At 44.0% G+C, this 16977-nt stretch overlaps 1 non-coding gene and 1 pseudogene across 1 annotated transcript; one reads left to right on the forward strand and one right to left on the reverse strand.

Annotated features, from left to right (window-relative positions):
* LOC116467428 (large ribosomal subunit protein eL32-like) overlaps positions 1 to 16977 on the forward strand; it is a 36598-nt pseudogene that overhangs the window by 16363 nt on the left and 3258 nt on the right.
* Positions 2747 to 2849, reverse strand: LOC116467661 (U6 spliceosomal RNA). The gene has a single exon (XR_004247875.1). It is a non-coding gene; the product is annotated as a U6 spliceosomal RNA (small nuclear RNA).

The raw sequence follows: 16977 nt of genomic DNA on the forward strand, positions 1-16977 counted from the left end.
GATTACAGGTGCCTGCCACCACACCCAGCTAATTTTTTGTATTTTTAGTAGACACAGGGTTTCACCATGATGGCCAGTTTGGTCTCGAACTCCTGACCAGCCTGAGGTCTTTTTGAGGTCGTTTGGTCAGCTATCTTGGTTCTAACCAGTCTCAGCTGGTCTGGTAACAAAGTGAACTTTTTAACACAGACGTCCTGTTTCTTAAAGGTAAGCTGAGTTAGGGTGGGGTAGAAATTTAGCTATTTCAAGTAGGCATGACACCAGGTAACAGTAGCCACCCAAACAGACTAAGACAGGGGTCTCTGTTTGGGGATTCACTAGAAATACTCACAGGACTCAGTAAATAGTCATACGCTTCTCATATGATAAGTAACTTGGCAAAAAAAAAAAATCATACTCATGTCTGTGATTTTTATTTTATTTTATTTTGAGATGGAGTTTCCTTCTTGTTGCCCGGGCTGGAGTGCAATGGCACCATCTCGGCTCACTGCAACCCCTGCCTCCCAGGTTCAAGCGATTCTCCTGCCTCAGCCTCCTGAGAGCTGGGATTACAGGCGCCTGCCATCACAGCTGGATAATTTTTGTATTTTTTTTAGTAGAGACAGGGTTTCACCATGTTGGCCAGGCTGGTCTCAAAATCCTGACCTTAGGTGATCCACCTGCCTCGGCCTCCCAAAGTGCTGGGATTACAGGCGTGAGCCACTGTGCCTGGCCTATGTCTGTGATTTATTACAGAAAGGATACACAACAAAATCAGTGAAGGGAGAAGGTGAATGGAACAAAGTCTGGAGGAAACAAGCACAAGTTTCCAAGAACTGTCCCACAGTGGAATTATTCTTAATTCCTCTGGCAATGAATTGTGATGAGACATGCAAAGTGTTACTTACCAGGGAGGCCCATTAGAGAACCAACACCCAAGGCTTTTACTGGCACAGGTCATGTAGGCATCCTCTGCCTAGCACATTCCAAATATCCAGACTCCCAGAAGGAAAGCAGGGGTTTAGCATAAACCACATTGTTTGTTTGTTTGTTCTGAGATGGAGGCTCATGCTATTGCCCAGCCTGGAGTGCAGTGGCATTGTCCTGGCTCACTGCAACCTCCACCTCCCAGGTTCAAGTGACTCTCCTGCCTCAGCCTCCTGAATAGCTAGGGCTACAGGAATAGCCACTGTGCCCGGCTAATTTTTGTATTTTTTTTTAGTAGAGACAGGGTTTCACCATTTTGGCCAGGCTGGTCTTGAACTCCTTACCTAAAGTGATCTGCCTGCTTCGGCCTCCCAAAGTGCTGGGATTACAGGCATAAGCCACTGCACCCAGCCATAAACCACATTATTTATACAAGAAATTTAGGCACAGTGAGCCTCACTTATTGTTTAGGAAAGGTTTTATATCAGTGTAGGGAACTGTTTACTAGTCATCTTCCCAGACGTCAACCGAGGGCCAACTTTGCACAGGAGTCTTTGTAAGGATAGAAATCTCAGACCTATGTTGTCTTTTTTCTGCACATCCACTTATCTAAATACACTGAAAATTCGATAAAGAATGGAGTATTTACATAATTTTCCTATAAAATAATTCTTAATTACAAATAGGAAAAGAGAACTTCATGGTGGAGAAGCCTGACAGACATCACCTTAATCAACTAATCATAATAAGCATCAGTAATAGGATAAATCAAAATTGTACACCGCTTGGCACAGAATATGATTAGAAGAACACATTACTTGTGATATTTCTGTGAAAGATACATAACTTAAATTTAATCATAAGGAAGCATTAAACAATCCCAAGTTGAGGGATCTTCTTCAAAGCAACTGGCCTGTAATATTCAAAAGTGTCAAGGTCACTAAAGAAAAACTGAAGAACTATACCAGACTAAAGGTGCCTGACAACATGTGACAACTAAGCATGATCCTGAACTAGATCCTTTTGCTTCAAAGCAATTGGTGAAGCTTGAACTTGACAAATAAAAGTTGTATATATTCAAGTAGTAATGTAAATTTCCTGACTGTATTGAGGTTATGTAAAAGATGTACTTATTTATAAAAAACACAGCTGAGCATGGCGGCTCATGTCTGAAATCCCAGCACTTTGGCTGAGGTGGGAGGATCACTTGAGGCCAGGAGTTCAAGACCAGTGTGGGCAACATAGCAAGACCCCATCTTTAGCCGGGTGTGGTGGGGCACCTGTAGTCCTAGCTACTTGGGAGGCTGAGGTGGAAGGATTGTTTGAGCCTGGGAGTCTGTGGTTATGGTGAACTATGATTTTGCCACTGCACTCCAGCCTAGGTGACAGAGCAAGACCTTGTCAAAAAAAAAAAAAAAAAAAAAGGCCGAGCGCAGTGGCTCACGCCTGTAATCCCAACACTTTGGGAGGCCGAGGTGAGCAGATCATGAGGTCAGGAGTTTGAGACCAGTCTGACAAACATGGTAAAACCCCATCTCTACTAAAAATACAAAAATTAGGCAGGCGTGGTGGCACATGCCTGTGGTCCCAGCTACTTGGGAGGGTGAGGCAGGAGAGTCGCGAATCCGGGAGGCGGAGGTTGCAGGGAGCTGGGGTTGCACCATTGCACTCCAGCCTGGGTGACAGAGTGAGACTCCATCTCAAAAAAAAAAAAAAAATTACACATCTATCGCCTCACACAGTTATTTAGTAGGGTGGTAGAGGGTTAGTGGTGACAATTAAGATCTATTATTTTAGCAAATTTCTAATTAAAAGTACAGTGTTTTTTTTTCTCAGAAAGGAAAGCATGGACTGTTTCATGAATTTGCGTGTCATCCTTGCTCTGTGGCATGTCAATCTCTGTATACTTCCAATTTTAGTATATGTGTTGCCAAAGTGAGCACAAAAAATACAGTATTATTAACTATAGTCACTGTCCTGTACACTAGCTCCCTGAACATATTCATCTTACAACTGAAAGTTTGTACTCTTTGACCAACATCTCCCCATTTTCCCCATGCTTCAGCCCCTGACCACCAACTGCCATTCTACTCTCTGCTTCTTCTGTTTTTTTTATTTTTTTGAGACGGAGTCTAGCTCTGTCGCCCAGGCTGGAGTACAGTGGCACAATCTCGGCTCACTGCAACCTCTGCCTCCTGGGTCCAAGTGATTCTCCTTCCTCAGCCTCCTGAGTAGCTGGGATTATAGGCGCCCACCACCATGCCCAGCTAATTTTTGTGTTTTTAGTAGAGACGAGGTTTCACTGTGTTGGCCAGGCTGGTCTCGAACTCCTGACCTCATGATTTGCCCACCTAGGCTTCCCAAAGTGCTGGGATTACAAGCGTGAGCTACCGCGCCCGGCCTACTCTCTGCTTCTGAGATTGACTTTTGTAGATTCCACATATACGCATATAGTATTTGTCTTTCTATGTCAGGCTTATTTCACTTAGTGTAATATCCTTCAGATTCATGCATGATATTCCACTGTATATACCACATTTCTTTCTCCATTCATCTGTCAAACATATCTTCGTTATATGCTTTATGTAGCATATATATCTTTGTTATATTCAAGATAGTCCGTATCTTGAAAATGCTGCAATAAACATGAAAATGCAGGTATCTCTTTGAGATACTGGTTTTATTTCCTTTGGATGTATATCCAGAAGTGGGATTGCTGGATCATATAGTAGTTCTATTTTTAAATATAAAACTATTTTTTATTTTTATTTATTTTTTTGAGACAGAGTTTCACTCGTTGCCCAGGCTGGAGTGCAGTGGCGCAATCTCAGCTCACCATAACCTCCACCTCCCGGGTTCAAGCGATTCTCCTGCCTCAGCCTCCTGAGTAGCTGGGATTACAGGCATGCTCCACCATGCCCAGCTAATTTTGTATTATTAGTAGAGACGGGGTTTCTCCATGTTGGTCAGGCTGGTCTCGAACTCCCGACCTCAGGTGATCCTCCCGCCTCGGCCTTCCAAAGTGCTGGGATTACAGACGTGAGCCACCATGCCCAGCCTAAAACTATTTTTTAAATACGTTGGAATAACATAGACTTCTGGTATGAAGGATGAGGAGCTCCACTGACTTGTTCCTCAAGGTACCTGGCAAAAATTATAAAAAACAAAAACAAACCCCAACCATTTAAAGCCTGTGATCATGAGCCTAAGGGCAAACAGCAAAAGAAGAAACATCTATTCAAGACAACCTATGAAAACTCATTAAGAAAGGCAAGTGTCTGTGGTATTTTATCAAGATCACTCCCTCCCTCTCCTATCTCAACTCAGTGAGGTGAAGACTCCACTCCAGCCTGCTATATCCTAAAACACAGGGCTCCCTCTCCCACCAGCTCCCAGGTGGAGGGCTGTCTTCCCAGGAGAATAGGGATGTCAGTATTTTATTTTAGTTTAGTTTATTTATTTTATTTTATTTACTATTTTATTGTGACAGGGTCTCACTGTGTTGCCCAGCTGGTCCTGAACTCCTGGGCAACACAGTGTTACATAGAGTTACAGGCCGGGCAAGGTCACTCACACCTGTAATCCCAGCACTTTAGGAGGTCGAGGAGGGCGGATGGCCTGAGGCCAGTCTGGCCAACATGGCGAAACCCCATCTCCACTAAAAATACAAAAATTAGCCGGGCGTGGTGGCGTGGTGCCTGTAATCCCAGAGACTTGGGAGGCTGAGGAGGGAGGATCACTTGAGCCTGGGAGTTTCAGGTTGCAGTGAGCCATGATTACACCACTGCATTTCAGCCTGGGCAACAGAGCAAGACTCCATCTCTTAAAACAAACAACAAACCAAAAAAGAACTCTATTTGAGGAATACATTAGAATCTACTGTTGTATCTTACATTGAAGTAGAAAAAAATCATCTCAAAAGTCACTGATAACATCTACGATGACGTTCAATAAGTATGCGGGGCTGTGCGCAGTGGCTTACGCCTGAGATCCCAGCACTTTGGAAGGCTGAGGCAGGTGGATCACTTGAGGTCAGGAGTTCGAGACCAGCTTGGCCAAAACGGCAAAACCCCATCTCTACTAAAAATACAAAAATTAGCCAGGCGTGGTGGTGAACGCCTATGATCCCAGTTACTCAGGAGGCTGAGGCACAAGAATCTCTTGAAACCAGGAGGCGGAGGTTGCAGTGAGGAAGAGATTACGCCACTACACTGCAGTCTGGGCGACAGAGTGAGACTCTTGTCTCCAAAAAAAAAAAAGCACACACACACAAAAAACAAAAAAAACCCCACCACCACCACCAACAAAACAAAGTGTTGGAGCCGGGTGCAGTGGCTCATGCCTGTAATCCCAGCACTTTGGGAGGCCGAGGCAGATGGATCGGGTAGATCACTTTGAGGGAAGAGAGAGACCCTCTCATATTGTTTTGTATTGTTTTATACTCACTACCTGTTTTAAGAAAAAAAAAAAAAACAAGGAAGTGAAATCAAAGACAAGCAGCCCGGCGCCAGGCCCAAAACCAGGCCTGGGCCTGCCAGGCCTAAACCTAGTAGTTAAAAATCAACTCATGACTTAGAAACCGATGTTATCCATAGATTCCAGACATTGTATAAAAGAACATTGTGAAACTCCTTGCTCTGTTCTGTTCCACTCCGACCACCGGTGCATGCAGCTCCTGTCACGTATCCCCTGCTTGCTCAAATCAATCATGATCCTTTCATGAGAAATCCTTAAAGTTGTGAGCCCTTAAAAAGGACAGGAATTGCTCACTCGGGGAGCTCGGATTTTAAGACAGTAGCTCGCCGATGCTCCCAGCTGAATAAAGCCCTTCCTTCTACAACTCGGTGTCTGAGAGGTTTTGTCCGCGGCTCATCCTGCTACATACAACTTGAGGCCACGAGCTCGAGACCAGGCTGGCCAACATGGCGAAACCCTGTCTCTACTAAAAATACAAAAATTAGCCGGGCATGGTGGTGGGCACCTGTAATCCCAGCTACTTGGGAGGCTGAGGCAGGAGAATTGCTTGAACTGAGGAGGTGGAGGTTGCAGTGAGCTGAGACTGCACCATTGCACTCCAGCCTGGGCGACAGAGTGAGACTGTCTCAAAAAAAAAAAAGTGTTGGTATTACAGATGTGAGCCACTGCACCAGGCAAGGATGTCAGGATTTCTTATCCTGCCCCCAGCTACCTGTTGCTGAGGCTAAGTCCTGGGTATGTATGGTTAAGGGTTTCCCCCACCCCCGCACCCTATCCCCACTTGTAGAATGGAAGTTCCACCTTGGACAAAATGTGATGAGAGGACTGAGACCTCTTTAAGCTTGTGAAGTGGTGGTTCCACACCAGGAGCGGAAAGCAAAGAGGACCTCAGGCTCCTGCATCTCGTGCTTAGCTTGCAAAGCAAGGCTGTCACTCAGAAACTCGCTATTGTCCCCACCTCCACCTCCAGAATCCTGGCTTAGATATTTTGCCTGAAGAGAGGAGCAGGCTGTAAAACAGAGAGATTCTAATCTCCTCCCAAAGGACTAACTTTAATTTTTTTTTAACAGTTTGGACATATTTAGATGTAAAGACTAAAAAAATGCAAACAAGGAAAAAAAAAAAAAGAAAAAATGTATATAAATCTAAGGACACACCCAAGCATGACGGAGATTCAGGTGAAAGGCACTTGGGAGGAAATTCAAGTTACAGGATAAACTGTAGACCTGATTGTTTGTAGGAGAGAACTAGGGAATAATACTGGGAGAAGCGGCCAGGCACAGTGGCTCATACCTGTAATCTCTGCAGGTGGCCGAGGCCGGTGGATCACCTGAGGTCAGGAGTTCGAGGCCAGCCTGGCCAACATGGTGAAACCCCATCTCTACTAAAAATACAAAAATTAGCTGGGCATGGTGGCCTGTGCCTGTAATCCTAGATACTCGGGAGGCTGAGGCAGTAGAATCACTTGAACCCAGGAGGCAGAGGTTGCAGTGAGCCGAGATTGTACCACTGCACTCCAGCCTGAGCCACAGAATGAGACTCCATCTGAAAAACAAAATAAAACAGGCCGGGCACGGTGGCTCACGCCTGTAATCCCAACACTTTGGGAGGCTGAGGTGGGCGGATCACCTGAGGTCGGTAGTTTGAGACCAGCCTGACCAACATGGAGAAACTCCGTCTCTACTAAAAATACAAAATTAGCCGGGCGTGGTGGAGCATGCCTGTAGTCCCAGCTACTTGGGAGGCTGAGGCAGAAGAATCGGTTGAACCCGTGAGGCAGAGGTTGCAGTGAGCTGAGATCGCGCCATTGCACTCGAGCCTGGGCGACCAGAGCGAAACTCGATCTCAAAAAAACAAAAACAAAACAAAACAAAACAAAAACCTGGGAGAAGCCCTCCCAGAGTCAGCATAAATATCAAACATTGACCTCAGAAACTCTCCATGAATTAGTTTGTAGAGCAATTTCAAAACAACTGAGCAACTAGCCATCAATGAGAAGAGTTTAACAGCTGGGGGTGATCAGCGAAAAGGGAAGAAGGTTTCCGGAAATCACTATCATCTCAAGTTGACTGTGAGCATACTCAGTGCTGCACCTTAGACCGTGGAAGGGGAAACAGACTTCACTAAAATAACACAGCCAGTCACTAGACACATGAACAAGCAGATAAAGATAACCAGACCTTGGAGGGAGAAAGATAGGGGACCAGTACTCAGAGTTGCTACAATAAATATTATATTATCGAAAATGTCCAGTTTCCAATAAAAATTAAAGACATGCAAAGAAGCAAGTCTTATATAAATATATAAAATTTAGGCTACACTAAATTTATTTATTTTATTTTTTTTAATAAATAGAGATGGTGTCTCACTATATCACCCAGGCTGATCTTGAACTACTGGCCTCAAGCAATCCTCCTGCCTCAGCTTCCCAAAGTGCTAATATTAGAGGTGTGAGCCACCACACCAGGCCTTCACTAATTTATTAAAAATTGCTTTTCTTCAATAATAAACTTAGCTTACTACAGTTTTCTTCACTTTATAAACTAATTTTTTAAACTTTTAAATTCTTTGTAATAACACTTAGCTTAAAACATAAACACATAGCCAGGCACGGTGGCTCACACCTGTAATCCCAGCACTTTGGGAGTCCGAGGAGGCGGGAGGATCACGAGGTCAGGAGATGGAGACCATCCTGGCTAACACGGTGAAACCCCGTCTCTACCAAAAAAAAAAAAAAAATCAGCCAGGCATGGTGGCACATGCCTGTAGTTCCAGCTACTTGGGAAGCTGAGGCAGGAGAATCGCTTGAACCCGGGAGGCGGAGGTTGCAGTGAGCCAAGATAGTGCCACTGCACTCCAGCCTGGGTGACAGAGCAAGACCCTGTCTAAAACAAACAAACAAACAAACAAACACCTTATACAACTGTATAAAAATATTTTCCTTCTTTATAGCCTTATTCTATAAGCTTTTTCCTATTTTTGAAATTTTATACTTTTCTTTGCATTTTACTTTTTAAACTTTTTTTGGTTAAAAATTAAGACACGGGCCAGGTGCAGTGGCTCAAGCCTGTAATCCCAGCACTTTGGGAGGCCGAGGTGGGCGGATCACGAGGTCAACAGATACAGACAATCCTGGCCAACATAGTGAAACCCCATCTCTATTAAAAATACAAAAATTAGCTGGGTGTGGTGGCGTGCACCTGTAGTCCCAGATACTTAGGAGGCTGAGGCAGGAGAACCGCTTGAACCTGGGGGGCAGAGGTTGCAGTGAGCCAAGATAGCACCACTGTACTCCAGCCTGGGCAGCTGAGCGAGACTCCATCTTAAACAAACAAACAAAAACTAAGACATGGCAAGGCACAGTGGCTCATGCCTATAATCCCAGCACTTTGGGAGGCTGAGTGGGTGGATCACAAGGTGAGGAGTTCGAGACCAGCCTGGCCAACAAACATAGTGAAACCCTGTCTCTACTAAAAAAACACAAAAAATTAGCCAAGTGTGGTGACTGGCACCTGTAATCCCAGGTATTCAGGAGGCTGAGGTGGGAGAATCACTTGAACCCGGGAGGCAGACGTTGCAGTGAGCTGAGATCGTGCCACTGCACTCCGGCCTGGGCAATGGTTTGAGACTCTGTCTCAAAAAAAAAACCCAAAAAAAAAAACAAAGACATAAACACACAGATTAGCCTAGGCCAATGCGGGATCAAGATCATCAACATCACTCTCTTCCATCTCCACATATTTTCTCATTGAAAGGTTTTCAGGGACAATGACAGGCATGGAGCTGTCATCTCCTATGTTAAAAAAAAAAATGCCTTCTGAAATACTTCCTGAAGGACCTACCTGAGGCTGGTATTACAATTAATTTTTTTAATGAGTGGGAGTATACTCTAAAACAACAATAAAAAGAATAGTATAGTAAATAAATAAGCTAGTAATATAGTCATTTGTTATCAAGTATTATGAATTATACATAATTGTATTGCTGTAATTTTTATTTTTATTTTTGAGACAGAGTCTCGCTCCGTCGCCCAGGCTGGAGTGCAGTGGTGCAATCTTGGCTCACTGCAAGCTCCACCTCCTGGGTTCTGGCCATTCTCCTGCCTCAGCCTCCCAAGTAGCTGAGATTACAGGCGCCCGCCACCACACCTGGCTAATTTTTTGTATTTTTAGTAGAGACAGGGTTTCACCGTGTTAGCCAGGATGGTCTCCATCTCCTGACCTCATGATCCACCTGCCTTGGCCTCCCAAAGTGTTGGGATTACAGGTGTAAGCCACTGCACCCAGCCATTTGTGTTTTTTTTGAGACAGAGTCTCGCTCTGTCGCCCAGGCTGGGGTGCAGTGGTGTGATTTCAGCTCACTGCAACCCCTGCTTCCCGGGTTCAAGTGATTCTCCTGTCTCTGCCTCCCGAGTAGCTGGGATTACAGGCACCCACCACCATGCCCAGCTGATTTTTTTTGTATTATTATTATTATTTTTGAGACAGAGTCTTGCTCTGTTGCCCAGGCTAGAGTGCAATGGCACGATCTCAGCTCACTGCAATCTCCGCCTCCCAGGTTCAAGCGATTCTCCTGCCTTAGCCTCTCAAGTAGCTGTGATTACAGGTGCCTGCCACAGCACCCGGCTAATTTTTTTTTTGTATTTTTAGTAGAGATGGGGTTTCACCATCTTGGCCGGTCTGACTTTGTGAGCCACCTGCCTCGGCCTCCCAAAGTGCTGGGATTACAGGCGTGAGCCACCGCAGCTAGCCTGTATTGCTATACTTTTACAGGTGTGGCAGTGCAGCATACACTAGCATCAGCACAAACGTGAATAATTCATTGTGCTATGACATTACAATGATTGCGATATCACTGGGTGCTAGACATTTTTCAACTCCATTATAATCTTATGAGACCACCATCATTTATGTGGTCCATTGTTGGCCAACATGTCATTATGCAGCACATCACTGTATGTGCATAACAGGAATACCAGAGGGAGGGGAGAGAAAAAGGCAGAAAAATATATTTGTAAAAATAATAACGGAAAACTTGCAAAATTTATTTTAAAATAATAACTTATACATCCAAAAAGCTCAACAAACTCCAAAAAGGATAAACACAAAGAAATGCCAGAAGACATCATGGTAAAAATGCTGAAATGCAAAGATAAGAATCAAATTCTAGTCCAGGCACCGTGGCTCACGCCTGTAATCCCAGAACTTTGGGAGGCCAAGGTGGGTGGATCATGAGGTCAGGAGATTGAGACCATCCTGGCTAACATGGTGAAACCCCGTCTCTATTAAAAATACAAAAAATTAGCTGGATGTGGCGGCACGTGCTTGTAGTCCCAGTTACTCGGGAGGCTGAGGCGAGGGAATGGTATGAACCCGGGAGGTGGAGCTTGCAGTGAGCCAAGATCGCGCCACTGCACTCCAGGCTGGGTGACAGAGCGAGACTCCATCTCAAAAAAAAAAGAGAATCAAATTCTAAAAGAAGCAAGAGAAAGACAAGTCATCACTTACAGGGAAATCCCAATAAGATTAACAGATGGCTTCTCGGCAGAAACAATGAAGGGCAGAAAGTAGTAGGATTACATATTCAAAATGCTCAAAGGAAAAAACAAAACAGTGTCTATGAGAAGTCCTATATCCAGCAAGGTATTTTTCAAAAATAAGATAACATAAAGACTACCAGATAGACAAATGCTGTGAAAAGTTGTTAGCAGATCTGTGTTAATGAAATACCAAAGGAAATTCTTCAGGCTGAAAGCAATCACCACAGATGATTATTCAAATCCACATTAAAAAAAAAAGCACAGGTAAAAGTAGTAATGAAATTATAACAGACAGGTTAAATGTATAATCATTCTCCTTTCTTCTCTTAACGAATTTAACATGCATTGTATAAAATAATGTGTATATAATGTGCAGGTGAGCCAATAATACATATAATGTAATACGTGTAATATAATAACTGCACAAAGAGATGAGTGACAGCAAACCTATATTGGGCTAAGGAAATGGTAACGGTAAAGTAATAATTATAATACTATATTGTTGGGGTTGTATCATTAATAGATATAATACATTTAATAATAATACTACAGGCTGGGCGCAGTGACTCATGCCTATAATCCCAGCACTTTCAGAGGCTGAGGTGGGTGGATCACCTGAGGTCAGGAGTTTGAGACCAGCCTGGCCAATATGGTGAAACCCCATCTATACTAAAAATACAAAAATTAGCTGGGTGTGGTGGTAGGTGCCTGTAATCTTAGCTACTCCAGAGGCTAAGGCAGGAGAATTGCTTGAACCCAGCAGGCAAAGGTTGTAGAGAATGAAGATCGTACCACTGCACTCCAGTCTGGGTGACAGAGCAAAACTCTGTCTCAAATAATAATAATACAAAAGTGAGGAAAAGGGAATAGAGCTATAAGAAAAATAACCTTTCTATATATAAAAAATTAAGCAAGTATAAATCTGACACTGATTTTGATCAGAAGGTTGCATGTTCATGTTATGTTGGGGTTAAAAAAAATTTATGGTAGACCCTAGTGCAATCACACACAAAAAAATACTCAAAAAAGAAGTCAAAAATGATTAAATTTAAGTGCTACATTAGAAAATATCCACTCAATAAAAAGCAGTAACAGAGAAACAAAAAAAGACATGAGACATACAGATAACAAAAAATAAAATAGACAAAAATACAACTATATAAATAAAACATTAAATGTGAATAGATTGGCTGGGCATGGTGGCTCATGCCTGTAATCCCAGCACTTTGGGAGGCCAAGGCAGGTGGATCACCTGAGGTGATCAAGACCAGCCTGGCCAACATGGTGAAACCCCGTCTCTACTAAAAATACAAAAAATTAGCTAGGTGTGGTGGCAGGTGTCTGTAATCCCAGCTACTCAGGAGGCTGAGGCAGGAGAATCACTTGAACCCAGGAGATGGAGGTTGCAGTGAGCCGAGATTGCACCATTACATTCCAGCCTGGGCAACAAGAGTGAAATTCCATCTCAAATAAATAAATAAAGTGAATGGATTAAACAATCCAATCAAAAGGCAGGGATTGTCAGGCTGGATAAAAACAAAACAAGTGACCCAAGTATATGCTGTCTACAGGAGACACAATTTAGATTCAAAGATAAAAATAGATTAAAAGGATGGAAAAAGATATATCATGCAAAAAGTAACCACAAGAAATCTGGAGTGGCTATACTAACTGTCAAACAGTATAGTCTTTAAAACAAAAAATGTTACTAGAGATAAAAACATTTTATAATGATAAAATGTTAAATTCCTCAGGAAGACATAACAATTAAAAACATATATGCACTAAGAGTAGAGTGCCACAAGAGACCAAGATGGCCGAATAGGAACAGCTCTGGTCTGCAGCTCCCAGGGAGATTGACACAGAAGATGGGTGATTTCTGCATTTCCAACTGAGATACCTGGTTCATCTCATTGGGACTGGCTGGACTGTGGGTGCAGCCCATGGAGGGTGAGCCAAAGCAGGGTGGGGCATTGCCTCACTTGGGAAGTGCAAGGGGTTGGGGGATTTCTCTCTCCTAGCCAAGGGAAGCCATGACAGACTGCAACAGCATGACAAGTCACTGCAACCTCTCCACCTCCCGGGTTCAAACAATTCTCCTGCCTCAGCCTTCCAAGTAGCTGGGATTACTGCACCTACCACCATGCCTGGCCAGTTTTTGTATTTTTAGTAGAGACAGGGTTTTGCCATGTTGGCCAGGTTGGTCTTGAACTCCTGACCTCAGATGATCCACCTGTCTCAGCCTCCCAAAGTGCTGGGATTACAGTCGTGAGCCACTGTGCCCCACCGTAAGACGTTTTTATAAGCCTCATGGTAACCATAGTGCAAAAAATAATAATAAATTCGCTAAATAAATGTAGTAGGTCAGGCATTATGGCTCACGCTTGTAATCCAAGCACTTTGGGAGGCTGAGGTGGGTGGATCACCTGAGGTCAGGAGTTCAAGACCAGCCTGGCTAACATGATGAAACCCCATCTCTACTAAAAATACAAAAATTGGGCCAGGCGTGGTGGCTTACGCCTTTAATCCCAGCACTTTGGGAGGCCAAGGTGGTTGGATCATGAGGTCAAGAGATCGAGATCATCCTGGCCAACACAGTGAAATCCCATCTCTACTAAAAATACAAAAATTAGCTGGGCATGGTGGTGCGTGCCTATAGTCCCAGCTACTTGTGAGGCTGAAGCAGGAGAATCGCTTGAACTCAGGAGGTGGAGGTTGCAGTGAGCCGAGATCATGCCACTGCACTTCACCTGGCGACAGAGCAAGACTCTGTCTCAAATAAAAAAAACAAAGACAAAATTAACTGGGTGTGGTGGCACGCACCTGTGACACCAGTTACTTGGGAGGCTGAGGCAGGAGAATGGCTTGAACCTGGGAGGCAGAGGTTGCAGTGAGCCAAGATCGCGCCACTGCACTCCAGCCTGGGCAACAAAACGAGACATTGTCTCAAAAATAAAAAATGCAGTAAATTAAAACATACTGTCAGAGATAATAACTCAACCACAAAGGAAGGCAATAAGAACAGAAAAGAGGAGTTTCAAAACAACCAGAAAAGCAAAAACAAAGTGGCTAGTAAGTTCTTACCTATCAGGAATAACAAGTGTAAATGTTCTTCAATTAAAAGGCATAGAGGCTGGGTGTGGTGGCTCATGCCTGTAATCCCAGCACTTTAGGAGGCTGAGGCTGGTGGATCACTTGAGGTCAGGAGCTTGAGACCAGCCTGGCCAACATGGTGAAACCCTGTCTCTACTAAAACTACAAAAATTAGCCGGGTGTGGTGGCAAATGCCTGTGATCCCCACTACTCAGGGGCATGAGAATTGCTTGAACCCGGGAGGAGGATGTTGCAGTGAGCCAAGATTGTGCCAATGCACTCCAGCCTGGGTGACAGCATGAGACTGTCTCAAAAAAAAAAAAAAGGCATAGAGTGGTTGATATGATTTGGACTTGGGTCCCTGTCCAAATCTCATGTCAAATTGTAATCCCCAATGTTGGAGGAGGGGCCAGGTGGGAGGTGCTTAGATCATGGGGCAGATTTCCCCACTGCTTTTCTCATGATAGTGAGTTCTCACGAAATCTGGTTGTTGTAGCAACATTCTCTTCTCTCTCTTCCTCCTACTCTGCCCATGTAAGACGTGCCTGCTTCCCCTTTGTCCTCGGCCATAATTGTAAGTTTCCTGAGGCCTCCCCAGCCATGCTTCCTCTATAGCCTGTGGAACCGTGACCCAATTAAACTTCTTTTCTTTGTAAATTCCCCAGTATCAGGTATTTCTTTATAGCAGTACAAGAATGGACTAATACAGTGGATGAATGGATAAACAACACCAGACAGTATCTGCCTTCAAGAAATCCACTTCACCTGTAAAGACACAACTAGCCTGAGAGTGAAGGGGCGGAAGAAGATATTCCATGCAACTGGAAACCAAAAAAGAGCAAGTAGCTATACTTATATCAGATAAAATAGACTCCAAATTGAAGACCGTAAAGATAAAGAATATCACTATATCATGATAAAGGCGGTCAACTCAGCAAGAGGATATAACAATGATAAATATCTATGTATCCAAAATAGGAGCTCCCAAGTACATAAAACAAACATTAATAGATCTAAATAAAGAGTTGGACTGCAATACAATAATAGTATCAGACTTTAACACCCCACTCTTGATGATGGAGAGTTCATTCACAGAGAAAATCAACAAAGAAACAGCAGAGGTTAACTACACACTAGATCTAATAGGCCTGATATTTATAGAACATTTTACACAACTGCAACAGAATACATTGTTTCATCAGCATATGAAACATTCTCCAGAATAGACCATATCTTAGGCAACCAAACAAGTCTGAACAAATGGCCAGGTGCGCGACTCACGCCTGTAATCCCAACACTTTGGGAAGCCAAGGCGGGCAGATCATCTGAGGTTAGGAGTTTGAGACCAGGCTGGCCAACATGGCAAAACCCCATCTCTACTAAAAATTCAAAAATTAGCTGGGCATCGTGGTGTGTGCCTATAATCCCAGCTACTTGGGAGGCTGAGGCAGGAGAATCGCCTGAACCCAGGAGATGGAGGTTGCAGTGAGCCGAGATCATGCCATTGCACTCCAGCCTGGGCTACAAGAGCAAAACTTCGTCTCAAAAAAAAAAAAAAAGTCTGAACAAATTAAATAAAAAACATACCAACTATCTTTTCTGATAATAATGGAATAAAACTAGAAATCAATAACAAGAAGAACCCCAGAGTATACACAAACACATGGAAATTAAACAACATGCTCCTGAACAAGCCATGGGTCACTGAAGGAATTGAGAGAGAATTAAAAATTTTCTCAAAACAAATGAAAATGAAAATACAACACATCAAAGGCAATGTAATATGGCAAAAGCAGTTCTCTTTTTTTTGAGATGGAGTTTCGCTCTTGTCACCCAGGTTGGAGTGCAGTGGTGTGATCTTGGCTCACTGCAACCTCTGTCTCCCAGGTTCAAGTGGTTCTCTTGCCTCAGCCTCTTGAGTAGCTGCGATTACAAGCGCCTGCCACCACGTCCGGCTAATTTTTGTATTTTTAGTAGAGACGGGGTTTCGCCGTGTTGGCCAGGCTGGTCTCGAACTCCTGACCTCAGGCAATCCACCCGCCTTGGCCTCCCAAAGTGCTGGGATTACAGGTGTGAGTCACCACACCTGGCCTGCAAAAGCAATTCTAAGAGAGAAGTTCATAGCAATAAACATCTATATCAAAAAAGTAAAGAGTTGCCCCATGTGCTGTTAAGACTTCCTTGCACTAACCAGGTGAGGTGGCTCACGCCTATAATCCCAGCACTTTGGCAAGCTGAGGTGGAAGGATCACTTGAGTTCAAGACCAGCCTGGGCAACATGGTGAAACTCCATTTCTGACCAGGCACAGTGGCTCACACCTGTAATCCCCTACTGTGGGAGGCCAAGGGGGGCAGATCACCTGAAGTCACAAGTTCGAGACCAACCTGGCCAACATGGTGAAACCCCATCTCTACTAAAAATACAAAAATTAGCCAGGCATGGTGGTGTGCACCTGCAATCTCAGCTACTTGGGAGGCTGAGGCAGGAGAATCACTTGAATCCGGGAGGTGGAGGTTGACCAGAGCCACGATCACACCATTGCACTCCAGCTTGGGTGACAAGAGTGAAATTCTGTTTCAAAAAAAAAATAGTAGAAGATTTTGACTAAACAACCTAACAATGTACTTCAAGGAAGCAGAAAAGCAAGAACAAACCAAGCCCCAAATTAGCAGGTGGAAATAAATGATAAAGATCAGAGCAGAAATAAATGAAATTGAGACTAAAAAAAAATTAAAAAGAAGCTGGGAGTGGTGGCTCATGCCTGTAATCCTAGCACTTTGGGAGGCTGAGGAGGGTGGATTGCCTGAGGTCAGGAGTTCGAGACCAGCCTGGCCAACATAATGAAACCCAATCTCTACTAAAAATACAAAAAATTAGCTGGGTGTGGTGGCAGGCGCCTGTAATCCCAGCTACTAGGGAAGCTGAGGCAAGAGAATCGCTTGAACCCAGGAGGCAGAGGTTG

This window comes from Hylobates moloch, unplaced genomic scaffold (assembly GCF_009828535.3).
Source record: "Hylobates moloch isolate HMO894 unplaced genomic scaffold, HMol_V3 SCAFFOLD_4, whole genome shotgun sequence".
Classification (NCBI taxonomy): Eukaryota; Metazoa; Chordata; class Mammalia; order Primates; family Hylobatidae; genus Hylobates; species Hylobates moloch.